The sequence below is a fragment of the Coffea eugenioides genome, chromosome 6 (genome assembly GCF_003713205.1).
Source record: "Coffea eugenioides isolate CCC68of chromosome 6, Ceug_1.0, whole genome shotgun sequence".
In the NCBI taxonomy this organism is placed as follows: Eukaryota; Viridiplantae; Streptophyta; class Magnoliopsida; order Gentianales; family Rubiaceae; genus Coffea; species Coffea eugenioides.
The window spans coordinates 42,311,421-42,325,529 of NC_040040.1; the positions used below are offsets into that span (position 1 = coordinate 42,311,421).

Sequence of the window (14,109 nt, forward strand, 5' to 3'; positions counted from 1 at the left end):
ACAAGTTCCAAAATATTGAAGGGTCGGGTTCAAAAAATATGCTAAATAAAATAAAATTAGAAAATACATAAATACACAAGTTCCTCCATAAAATATGCTAAATACACAAGTTCCATAACATAAAATGACAAAATTAGAAAATAAATAAATACACATATATTACATATTTAAATTGCATGTAATATTTTAAATTACCTGCTGCATGTAAATCACAATATAGTTGGTTGTACCACCTATTATCAATCACTTCTCAAATTTTTTTTCAAGATTTCACTGGCTTTTGAATAGCCATTTTTGCTCTATCTTGCCTCATAAATAATTGGCAAAATTGGTTTATTATCTTAATCAATAGTTTTAGAACTTTTGCCAAAGATTCCATTATTGCACACACATTTTTGACATTTTTTCAAAACTTCTCTGACAATATCAACTCAGCTACTTTAATAACTTCTGCTTTTTTCTTGGTAGTGTTATTGAACTTTGTCCATTCATCTGAGGTGCACATTCTTTTCAGTTCTGCAGAAGGCCGAAGACGACTTTCCATAGAAATAAATTCAATAACAAATCTATTGATGCCTGGATGTAGCAGTTCCCTTTTTCTTGTATATATCTTCATCAAATTCAGTACTTTGTTGCTATTATATATGAAACTTGTTATTATCTTCTTCCCCTGAGTAATAATTTCTTTTATATTATCTATCTTGCCAATATCCTCCAATATCAAATCTATACAATGAGCAGCGCAAGGTGACCAGAATAGATTTTTTCTTTTTTTCATCAATAGTTGTCCAGCTGCTTTCATAGTAGATTCACCATTTGTCACAACCTGCATAATATTTATTTCTTCCACAGCTTTTACTACCTTATCCATTAATTTGAAAATATATTCAGCAGTGTTCTTCACATTGGTACAATCAACTAAACTATGGTATATCATGTGTTTATCACAATATATCATAAAATTTATTATTGGATATTTTGTACGGGTGCTCCACCCATCACACATAAGTGTACAACCAAAAGTTGAAAATTTATCATAAATATCTCCAAGGTTTTTCTCAAGCTCTTCAAATTTTTTGTCTAAATATTCATTTCCAATTTGATAAGCTGAAGGGCCTTTAATACCAGGTGCAACTTTGGCAATTTCATCAATCATCGATTGATAATAAGGATTGTCGGCTGTGTGGAAAGGTATAGCATTGAAATGAAACTTTGAAATTACTTTACTGACTCTTTTTATATTTTTCCCCACAAACATTGATTTGATTGATTTTTTGTTTTGAAGGAAACATATGTGAGTAAATTCCTCTACTTGTCATTTCATCCACTTGTCTAACACTAAAATTATGCAACAATCTTCTTTATTTCTAGAAGTCGTTGTTTGCGAAGTGCCAGCACCCATATTTTCTGGAATTAACAATGTTTAACAAATAAAAAATGAATAAATAAATTACAACCTTATTTAATTATATTTTTATAAAATGATATTAAATTTGTTATAACATTTTATTTTACAAATAATACCTGACATAAACCTAGAAGGTCGACTCCCAGATACTGAATGACTTCGTTGTTCTTCAACAAATTGCAAGTGTTAGCTATCTCTAATTGTTTTCTTCATCTATTTTTTTCCATTGCCATCTTGCTTTTTTCATCAATTTCAAGGGCGTCTTTGTCATCCTTATCACCAACTATGTTAACATTACTATACATATTTTCTTGTTGCAGTGAGTTCAATATTTATTTTTTGTTCTTTTTTATTGTAGCTCTTTAAGCCTTAGCAGTCTTTAGATGCATTTTTATTACATCTGTAACTTTTCTCAGTGCCCTAGGACAAGCTTCAACTTGTCCTGTGACATGATTGACATGCACTTTCAACCTTGTAATACCACCATGCATTACTTTTCCACAATAATTACATCTCACAAATTTTCTATTCCTACCCACAGGTGTACCATGTTCCCAACCAATATCCTTACTCATCATTGTAACTGTTACATGTATCAATATAGATGATTAATCCATCACAAAATAATTAAAGATATATGCAAAAATACAACAAATAGTTTAAGACATTTTATAATAGTAATAATTTATTTCTATTATATTAATAAGTTAAAAATCTTATCTATAATGTAAACCCACTACAATGATCATTTGTTCATTTTTTTAAAAGAAAATTTTAGTAAAGTTTAAATGTTTGTTAAAATCATTAGTGCATTTTATAAAATTATTCAAATAGCTTAAGTGTTATGATTATAAGTAATCATTTAAAAGTAATTACTCTTTACAATTCATTTGTTATACATGGAAGCTATAACCAGAGTTGTAGTTAGTTATAATAACTATAAAAGTCAACAAAAATAGAAGTTTTAGTAATAAATATTTTGTATAATTAATTTCTATTATAGTTAAAAAAGTCAATAAAGATGAAACTTCTATTAATAGCTATCTCGTAAAATTAATTGCTAGTAAGATAATTTATATTAAAAGGTATTTTAATATTTTAATATTTTCACCAAATATCAAACAAATTTGGGCTAATCTATTATGTACTTTGAATTATATGTGAGATAAGTGTTAAGCTTGAAAATAAATTCCAACAACACAAATTAGCTAGATAAATCTAAATTCCTAAATTTTATATTGGACACAGTCATAATTAATCCAATCTTGGCCCATTACATAAGGACCACAATTAATTTAAATACGTTTCTAATTCATACCTACTAATAAGTATAGAAAAACTTAAAAAATTAAATCACTTGGGCCAAACCTAATTAAGATGGATCTCCATGATTTTAACCCCAAACTTTTCTATAAGAGACAATAGAGATAGGGAAAATGTTTATCTATACAGACCAATGTTTTGAAAACCGGACCGGACCGGCCGGTTCGACCGGTTGAACCGCGAACCGGCCATGGCACCGGTCCGGTTCAATGACATTGTTGACTTTGCTAGAAAACCGGTCAAAGACCGGTTGAACCGTGAAAACCGCCGAACCGGATTGAACCGGCGGTTTTCCGGTTTTCAGCTTTCCCTCTTTTTTTTTTTTTAAGTTTTGCAAAATGCAGCTATCAAGATTCGAACCCAAGACCTTTGTAATAAAAGACCAATGTATTAACCGTTGCACCATCACATCTTATTAGTTTTTATTGATAACTTATTTATATAAAGCAAACACTCATATTTCTTTTTTCCATTTTTCTTACAAAATCTCATTCCCTCATGACTCTTTCTTTTTAATTTTCAACTCTCTCTCTCTCTCTATCCTCTTTTCTTTTGTCACTCCCTTTTTAATCAAACCTCTTTATTTTTAATTTATTGATATTTTCTTCCATCTTTTAATTTGATTTTTGTCCATTAAATTGAAAAAAGTTAAAAAAGAATTTTTTTTAACCCAAATTATTTAATGCCACAACCACTCACTTTTATCTTATTTTTTGTTTCTTATCAAATTTACATTTCTTTTTTCGATTTTCTTGACTTCCTTCGAACTCCAAATTTTCTTTTTTAAATTGCAATCTCTAAATCCCAAAACGTAAATTAAAATTTAAGTTCATAATATCTAAATTCTCAGAGACATGAATTTTGTATAATTTCAAAATATTGTGATATTTTGGGGTTGGATTTAGATATAATTGAAATTGAGATGAAATTTATTTGTTTTAACTTATAATTTAAAAAATTTATTTTTAAAAATCCAAGTTATTAAAAAATAGTAAACTTTTCATCATATAAAATATTAAATTAGTCCATTACATGTCTTATTTTGTACATATATATATTTATATAAATTATTTTTTAAAAAATTTATTGAACCGAGGTTCAACCGGTCCGACCGGTTGAACCTCGATCCTTTCACTTCACCGGTTCAATTAACGGTCTGGTTTTAAAACATTGATACAGACAATGAAAATAGAAGCACCGTTCAACCACAAAAAGGACTCACCAAGTATAGATCAAAAATTTAGTGTCTTTGAACTTTCCTCTTCTCTTCCAAGTGGCGTTGGACCTTTCTCTTCAACGTCCCTAAATTTCAGACACTTTTCCTGCAGTACAGCGTCCAAATGATGCGGCCATGAAAGAAAGTTTCGCCAATTTCACCTCTCCTCCACTAAAGTTTTGGCCATCTTCTCCTGTACACCTCCTTCTCTCACTCGCTCACCTTGGATAACTGTAGTTTTCGAAAGAAAAGGAAAGTGGTAGCATTCTTTGATTCGATTTTTCTTTCTATTATTATCTTGGATTGCAAATTATTAATGAATTTCACTGTTAAATCTTTTATTTCCTTTGTATTTTGGTCTTTTGTGTGTGGGTTGTCAGATACAGCAATTGCTTTTTCGCTTTTTTTTTATACAGCAATTTCTTCCTTTTTTCTGCTTTTTTCTATTGTTTTTTTTTATCGGATTCGAGTTGACTCGATGTGACTTGGTGTGCCTCTGCCATTTCTATTCGTATCGGAGACTTCTCAACCGATTTCTCAGCGATCCATGTACCTCAAAATCATCTTGTTCCGGTATCAGAACAGAGAGCTCCATTCCAGTGATGACTTGGTCAAGTCTTTGAACCATGACAATAGATACAAACAAAATACAAACAAATCAGCCCACTCAACCAGAGATGCAGTTTGAACTCATGTATACCAAGGAAATGGAAGAAGTTGTAAATAATAGCAACACTATGTCAAACAAGGGAAGCGCTACATCAAAGATGGGTAAATGTGAGGAGTAGGTTGATGGAAAACTTAAAAAGAGGGAAGTTACTGAGGGTAAAATGGATATGATTATTGATGAACAATGTAATATCTCTAAAACCTCGCCCTTGCCAAAGAACATAGGCAAATCTTTCCTTATAAAAAAATTACTTCCTAAAAATGCTTATTTAGACAAAGGAATCTAGTCTTACTACTAAATAATAGTAATAAGATTAAATGAATATAGTCAGTTATTTTCTTTAATTTTTATGGTAAGATTTCCAATTACATTTAGTATCATTAATATGTAATTGCCAGTCAACCATTAATCAAGCCTATTTCCATTACTAATTAGGATATTTCCTATAGTAAGATTTCAAATACAATTAATAGCATTTATGTCTGATTACTAATCAAATCATTTAGAAAATATTACCAACTAGTAATTAGGATGTTAACTTTTTAATTGAGTCTTGACATAACACTACTAATATGGGATTATATATACCTTATAGACAAAATTAAATTATCTTTTCCTTTCTCTGGTGAACTGACAAACACAAAGGTGAAGTTCTAGAGAGAGTGTGAGGAAAACACTTGGAAAGAGGATTTGACAAGGACAAGAAAAGGGGAGAGCTGACTACAAAGTAGATCCATCAACCAAGTAAGACATTGATCTGGCTATCTTAATTTCTTTATAAACAAGTTTTATACATTCACAATTGACTTGAATCTTTAGTAGGTTGCATGAACAAATCTAGTCTAGCAGTAATTGACTACGAACTTGTATATTCTAATTTTATTAAAAGCATTATAAGTTAACAATGAACATTTTTTTCCTACATGCTATCTTTGTCGGTTGAGGTATCAAAGGATAGTGGTACAAGTATTCATTATTCTGGATCTTTGGAAACTCAGAAGGTTGTCACTCAAACACAAAGTAAAAGACTAGTTGATTGATTACATGTTCTATATAGGTTCTAGAGTATACAAATTATAGAGTTACTTTTCCATGGGATTGATGCAATATAACTTGCTCAAGTGGTTGTTAGATTCGAAATACTAACTCATATATCCATTATGAAAAATAAAACAGATGATTTAGAGCTTTCATAATACACTTGGAATTGATATGGACCATAGGAATATTTAAATCAATAGGAAAACTTGCTAAGTATAAGGACTATATAGAATCAAAAGTTTCAGAATCAAGGATCTGATTAGTCTTGGCCCATTGAATTTAGAGTAGTATTTGATTAATTCAAAAATTCTAACCTTGTGTCTGACGTAATAAAAAAAGAACAAAAAAGAGAGAAGAAATAATGGCCAACAAGATAATGACACACGAGTCATGTTGATTAGGGAAACCTTGAACATAGAAACTTGAATAATTTAAGAAGTACAAAATATTACGCGATTCATTGAAATGCATTTAGAAATAAGAAATTGTTCTTTTATATTAACACACGATTAATATATATATATAACATAATAAAGTTATATGACATTTTTCTAGGGTTATAAGGCAAGAATCAAGAACCCTAGTAGGACTTTCTTCCAAGTTGATCGAGGTGAGTGGGATTTACCCCTTGTATTTTCTAAAATCGTTTTGGCAATGTTTAACAAAGTGTTTACTTTCTTTATATGAAAATGGACCCTATATGGCTATATTCGTTGAACCTATATGTTTTTTGTTATGAAATCTATATGTATATGAGATGTTCATGCTTATATAATATTATGTGATTTTACTTGATTAAACGTGAATGTAGATTTGCGGCTCTAATGGTCACGACATAATCGGTAGAGGCTATAGTCCTACCAATGTCAATGTAAAATAAAGTCAAGTAAAGCGCAATATTGGTCAAAGTGTACTCCAGAGGTCCCTTTGACTGTACGTTCTAGTGGGGGTCAATCACTAGACTGAATACTCAATGCCGATGAAGATGTGTAACTATTAAGAGCCGTTAACTGTTTAATAAGTGTTTATCTACGATACTAATGTGCAAAGAATGTTTACTCTTCATGAAATTGTGTGTTTACGTGTATAACTTTTGGAAATGTATAACTGTATATATATGTAACATATTGGGTCCAACAAGGGCGGTCTGTTTTACTCACTGAGCAAGTTAATGCTCAAACCAATATTTTAACATTTTATGCAGAGAATGAGTACGTAAACGAGTTTGTTGAGGCTGATGGTGACTGGGATTGCTAGAGTGGGATTGCTAATGGAATAATCAAATAGTGATTGAATAAATGTTATATTTAGATCTGTTATGTTAATAATGAGCATATATGACTCAATAGAATGATTACTTAATCATTTCATTTTTATTTATGTATTAATAGAAATAAGTTCCGCACTAGATTTTCTATTGTTTCCACAAATAAGATGTAATGATCATTGATGCCTTGTATCTTGGAGAATTATACTCTTTGGGTCACAACGACTGTTGCATTTTGAGCAAAGTGCGGGCTCGGGGCGTGACAAACAACCCATTATTAGGATGCAAAGTGGATTAAAGGACAATGGAGACAATTCTGATGGCTTACAGAACAGCAAAAGGGCAACAACCGCCAATGGGAAACAAAAGGAAATGGAAACAAAGGAAAGAAAGTCAAAAAGCTACCTAAGTCATTGAGAACCCGCCACAGAGAGATTAAGAACCAAACATAGGATAGTAGTACCACTAGTAAGAGGAAGTTTCAATTGAGAGATAAGGAATGTGATATGGATTTGGATGGGGAGAATGAACGACATAGGCAAAAGATGACAAAGCTGGATAAGGCATCTAACACTGGTCTAAGAGTAGAGGAGGCCAATACAAATGGGCCTCCAAGTTTTCAATGAGAGCTCTAGTGTGGAATTGTCGAAGTGCTAGGAGCTTCTTGATAATTCCCTAGCTCAAGGAGGTCATTACACTCCACTCCGCAAATCTGTTTTTCCTAAGTGAAACTAAAAACCAAAAAAAGTTCATGGAGAAAAGGAATAAAGTTTGACAAAGTCTATACAGTTGATACAGTAGGCAAAGCTAGTGGTTTAGCCATGTTCTAGAATAAAGATAGTCAAGTTTCCAAAGTCCAGTCTTCTAGTTGCACTATTGAAGCTCTAGTCCATGATCCTATAAGTAACAATGACTGGTGGTTTATGGGTTTATATGCAAATGTTGAGGATGGAAATAGAAAAGCCCAATGGGGTATGATAACAAGAGAGAGCACGTTATGAGGGGAAAGATGGGTTATCATGGGAGATTGAAATGATCTACTCTTAAATGAGGAGAAATAGGGAGGTAGGAAAAGACATGAGTGGAGTTTCAAGCAGTTTAGACACTTCATCAGTTCCAATGATCTAGTTGACATTAGATTTGAAGGGTGACCATGGACTTGTTGTAACTCATGGGAGAATGAGGGAGAGGTTAAGTAGTTGATAGAGTATTGGGAAGTGCAAAATGGTATCAAGATTTTGACAAATCAAGGTGCCTTCATGTTGAAATAGAAGCTTTTGATCATAGTCTCCTTCTTCTTGATACAGAACTAGAGAACAAAAAAGAGGGAAAGAAATTCTTTTTTGATAACAGATGGTCTGAAAATAGTGAGGTGAAAGGTGTAATTAGTAAAGTGTGGAATCGCCATCAGGATGGATCAAGAATGTATAAGGTATCAAGGAAAATCTAGGAAAGTAAGTTGGCTCTAATTGGGCAGAATAGGAAATGGAAATGTAATGCAAGCAAGAAAATTAAAGAGATTAAAAAAAGAGAGATACAAGAACTGAAAAAGGCACAGAATGATGATAAAAATAAAATAAAATTAGGCAACTTAAAGAGCAGCTTGGCAAAGCCTATAGGGAAGAGAAATCCTACTAGAGTCAAAGAGTTAGATTGAGATTATTGAAAGAAGGGGATAAAAACTCTGCCTACTTTATTGCTAAGGTGATGACTAGGAGGAAGAGAAATAGAATTTCTAAACTATAGAAGGAAGATGGGTAATGGTGTGATAATGATGAGGAAATATGGAGAGAACAATGTGATTATTACCAAAAACTATTCATTGCTTCCAGCTCTCTTACTGAGTAATATCCTTGATGGAATTCTTGTTACTATAACTAATCAAATGAATAAAAAGTTAATTAAACCTATTAAGGAAGATGAAAGCAAAAAATGCCCTCTTTTCTATGCATCTTGATAAAGCACCAGGGTCAGATGGCATGTCACCTTTATTTTTTCAAAAATTGTGGAATGTCATTTAGCTAGATATTGTTTCATCTTGTTTAAAGCTTCTTCCATACTAGCCATCTTCTAAAATTATTCAATGAGGCCATAAGCACCCTCATCCCAAAAGTTGACAACCCCCATCAACTTGTCTCAGTTCAGTTCCATAAGCTTATGTAATGTGATCTACGAGATCATTTCTAAAGTTTTGGCTAAAAGAATGAAAAATGTCCTGTCTATTGCACTAGTCCATCCTAATCTGCATTTGTCCCAGGCAGACAAATTTTAGACAATGTCATCATTACTCAGAAAATCATGCACTGTCTAAACAATAAAAGGGCTGGTAAGGATGGCTACATGATGCTTAAACTAGATATCTCTAAGGCCTACAACAGAGTTGAATGAAAGTTTTGGAAAGGATGATGCTAAAGATGGGATTCTGTCCTATTTGGATAAGATGGCTGATGGAGTGTATGGCTACTATGTCAATTTCCTTCAATTTGAATGGAGAGAGGGTTGGTTATGTTAAACCTAGAAGAGGCATCAGGCAAGGTGAGCCCTTGTCACCATACCTGTTCTTAATATGTGCTAAAAGATTATTTTGCCTTATCAATAGAGCCATAGATTCTAAGAGGATGACTGGGATTAAAATATGCAAAACATTTCCAAATCTATCTTTTATTTTCTTTGCTGATAATTCTTCAGTGTGTTGTAAAACTAATGTGCAGAAAGACTACGCAATCATAAAGATCCTAGAAACTTATGCAAAGGCATCAAGGCAGCATATTAACTTTGCAAAGTCTTCAGTCATCTTCAGTAGAAATACCCTAGTAGGGCAAAGGGAAGCTATCTGCAGTGCATTGGGAGACCTGAAAGAAGCAAGAGGTAGGAAATACTTAGGCTAGCCAATGCCAATTGGAAGAACTAAGATGCAGATTTTTGACTATATCAAGCAAAAGGTGGAGTCTAAACTGCAGGGTTGGAAAAGGAACCTCTTAAGTCAAGCAGGAAAAGAAATATTGATCAAATCAGTAATCATGGCCTTGCCCTTCTATACTATGTCATGATTCAAACTTCCAAAGAGCTTGTGCAAGGAGATATGCAAAAGAATAGCAAGCTTTTGTTGGGGATATGGAGAATATGGTCAAAGAATGCATTGGGTAAGTTGGAACAAAATCTCTGCTCGCAAAGGAAGTGAAGGCCTTGGATTTAGAAACTTGGAAAGCTTCAAAGAAGCTCTATTGGCTAAACAAAGCTGGAGGATTTTAATCTACCCAAACATCTTGATGAGTAAAGTAATCAGGGCCAAATACTTGAGAGATGAAAATTTGTTCAAATGTAAGGTTAAGAACAATGCATCTTGGGTATGGAAAAGTATATTCAGTGCAAGAGCGTTGTTGGCTAAAGGTGTAATGAAGAGGATTGGAGATGGAAAAATAGTGGATGTGTGAAATGACAAATGGTAACTTGATACTGAAAATGGCATGTTTAAAACGGAAAAACCTATAAACTGCAAAGTGGAAATAATAGACCGTCTCATATCAAATGGCAAATGGAATATGAAGCTACTGAAGGAGAATTTTTGTCCGGAAGATGTTGAGTAGATACAAAGCATCCATACCAGTTGCTTCTAGAGAAAGGATAGACTGTACTAGAGGCACTCTAAATCAATGGTGTCTACAGTGAAAACTAGCTATGCTCTAGCTAAATATGAAAGGAAGAAACCTCAAGGTAAAAGTGGGAAGCAAGAAGAGTCTAGCACTAGACCAAGAAAGGATAATGTATGGAAAGGGTTATGGAACCTAAACATCAAACATAAACACAAAAAGGAGTACTTGCGATTCAAGAATGCACATTCCACAAAACAAAAATAGGTGATCCTACATGCAGTTGCTGTGGGAATTGTCGCGCCCCACTTTTTGAATGTGTGTTGTGTGTGTAGTATGGTGTGAGATGTGAGTGTGTAGTGTGTGTGTGAACGTGTGCAAAATGAAGATAAAGGCCATGGGACTTGATAATGCGACGGTTTGGCCATATAAAGTTCAAAAAGGGTTTTTTGTATCAAAAATGGAGTCGCCACTTGGTATAGGGTTAGGGTGTACCAAGTCACCCAAAAATGATTTTTGTTTTTGAAAAAAAAGTAAATAAACCCTTTTAGAGAACTTTTGGGTCTACGTAACCAAAAGAGGGATCGGGGGTCACATTTGACGAAGGGGAAGGCAAGGATAAAAATCCAAGGCACCCCTTCGACCTAGCCAAGGCTAGTTGCGTGACCTAAACCAATTTTTCCTAATTTTTCTACCCAAGGTATGTATCGCGTGTTGGATATGTCTATATGAATGCAAAAACCTAGACCTAGGGGGACATGGGGGAAATTTCTCTTCAAAGGTCGAGTGGTGCCAATCACATTAATTGTGAAGCCCAATAATGATCCTTTGGAGAGGTCACACGTAATCCTAAATGACGTAAAAATGAGTGGAATGCATGCCATGTGAAAGTGTGAGTTTGTGTGAAGTGAGAAAAATGATAAAAGTAATAAGATATAAGTGGAGGTGTGCAAATGTCTTTGCAAGGTAAAGTAAGTAAAGAATAATAAGGTGAAAAATGCCATAAGGTGCATGTGTGAAGTGAGAATGTAGAAAGTAGTGTGAAAGTAGTGTGAAGTGAGAATGTAGAAAGAGGAATGGAATATAAAGTAAGTGATAGTGAATGAATGAAATGCATGAATCCTATGGGAATGCAAGCAAAACGGGTACGGGGACTCTTAACTTTGTGACTTGATTTTTCCTTTGATAGAGGGAATATAAGCGTGCTAAGGCTTAGAAAAAGCCACACTCGTCTATATCCCATATTTAAGGGGACTCTTCAGGCAAATGTACCCTAGCTAGCATGAGATGCAAGACCTAAAGTGAGGGGAAAGGGGAATCGAGGAGCATGCCAAATGATAAAACTAAGGAAAAATGCATGATATGTAGTGAACAGGCAAATAATGCATTAATGAAAAACAAAGGAAAAATCCTATTGGGTCTAGCGTTGGACTAGCCCTTTCTATGAATTCCTACTAGCATTAGACTAGTGGAAACGATAAAAGAAGCCACAACTAGCTTTGGACTAGTGTGGTGACGTACATTCATCCATTCCATTCATTCATGGCTATGAAAGCAAGTAGACATGCCAAAACACTTATAAACACGTAGCACATAACACTTAGCATGCTCGACTAGATGCAAGGCCCTAGCAAAGCAAATTAACACGTAGCAACTAAGCATGCAAGACACATAAAGCAATTAAAGCCCTAACTATTACATTTGCTAGCTAGGCACATGTCTTCAACAGGTCTTCATCGAATACTCCTCCAAGCCCTATCTATTACAAGCCAAGAGGTGTACACATACCCCATAATGAAATACTTAAATAAAAGGCAAAAGTAAATAAAATAAATGCAAAGAATTGAGGAAAGGCAAGGAAAGCAACGTAGACATGCAATTCACATTTAGCACGTTGGATCACATAGGAGAAATGAAAATCAAGGAGATAGAGGTTACCTCCCTTGCAATCGGGCCCCAATGAAGTGAAATCACTTATTTATCCTCCAAAATAAAAGAAATGGTCAAGGTACCAATTTATTTGGGAAAATTAAAGGAAATAGGCAATCACAAGCTCACTTGATCGTAAAGTCCCTAAAGTCATGACTTAAGCGCAATTGAAACAAAGCATGGTAGTTAATTGAAGCAAACAAGCAATGAAGTTGCAAAATTAAAAGCTACCAAGGACCAAATTGAGGAAATCATGTGATTGATTGGGCCATAGTAGGACAAGGGGAGACTTGGGGGCCAAAGTGAAATTTTAGAAAATGATTTCATGCAATCTTCATGCAAATGATACGAAAACAAGCTTCTGCAACTAAGGAAGCTTTCATTCTGCAATCCTGGGCTTTCAAACGTACACTTCATACAAGATTTCAAACAAAAGCCAAAGAAACCATCACTCAACATACCCAATCGTGATTAACACAACCCAAATGTGAAAATCAAAACATCAAAGATCAAGTGAAGAAACAAACAGAAAACATATGCTGCAATGGAAAAACAAAAACCAACTTTCTAAATTTCTAAAATGGAGCTTCATCATTCAACCAAGAGGTCTATTGTGAAGTAACTCAAACGGAGCTTATTAAATCAAACACTTCATCCCATTGTCATTACATGATCACCTATCCTTTAAGATCCAATCAAATCAACCAAAACAAAAATGCAGCAAGGGAAGGAGTGAAACTTGTGGCAAAGTCAATTATGGACAGGATCGATTCATTCCATTAAGGCAGATGAAAAAAGACACCAAACTGCACAATCTTGAAATGGAGTATGAAGATCAACAAGGATTTCTTTTCATTCTTCAGCACAGTAATTAGCAAATACAGATTCAAATGGGTCGAGCAAATCTGGAAATGAAATGCAACCCCCAGCCATAGCATTCAGGACAACATACGCAGCCAATAAAATCCAACAAAACAGCAATGACAAACCTCATGGACTCTCACGAACCCCATCCACTACAAACCTATAGGAAAGATCCCAAACTTACGCCCCCTAAAACCCAGGTATACAACTACTATCAAACCAGATTCTTTCAACAAGACTTCCATCCATTCTATTATCCAACATGCATATTCAAAGACTCAAATTCCAAGCAGACAGCCAAAACTTATCGTTCACTCCATTTAACATCAAAATCTAAACATAATCAACACAGAAAAACAACGGAACAGCAGCCTAAAAAAACATCAAAAAACAGACTTGACTGCAATTCGAACCATTTCTGAATTTTTGCCTATTCAAACGCCAAGATAATTGTAAACATTTGACAGCCATTATAGAAAAATCCTAAACCCCATGTACTTAATCAGATTCATCTCATGGGTCTCTACTGAATCAGTCCTTAGCAGTAAGCAAAATGGCAAAATCAGAGAACCAGCGGAAGATTGACCCAGTAGAAAACGAAAAATCTCATCCGATGGTTTTATTTTCATAACACATGTTGAAATCCATCAGAAACAAACATCTTTACCTGAGAATGCTAGCACGGCTGAACGGCTTTAAAATCCACCCAGCGGTGCGTACGGGCTCCCAAAACGCGATCGAGAACTTCTGCTGCAAAAGTTGCCGCTTCGTCAAGCCGTTCTCTTGCTCTTGCTATCAGCT

At 34.1% G+C, this 14,109-nt stretch overlaps 1 protein-coding gene across 4 annotated transcripts in view; it reads left to right on the top strand.

The window, feature by feature from the left end:
• The first annotated feature begins 3,989 nt into the window (after positions 1–3,989).
• The window catches only part of LOC113775869 (sm-like protein LSM36B), a 36,408-nt gene continuing 26,288 nt past the window's right edge, over positions 3,990–14,109 (top strand). For 2 of the 4 annotated variants that reach the window (XM_027320909.1, XM_027320913.1), the window contains exons 1-2: positions 5,229–5,361; positions 6,214–6,268. The gene's annotated coding sequence lies outside the window, so the exon portion shown is untranslated. Of the gene's footprint in view, positions 4,143–5,228; positions 5,362–6,213; positions 6,269–14,109 lie in introns of those variants that run through there. The other 2 variants (XM_027320912.1, XM_027320910.1) reach the window with 2 other exon arrangements.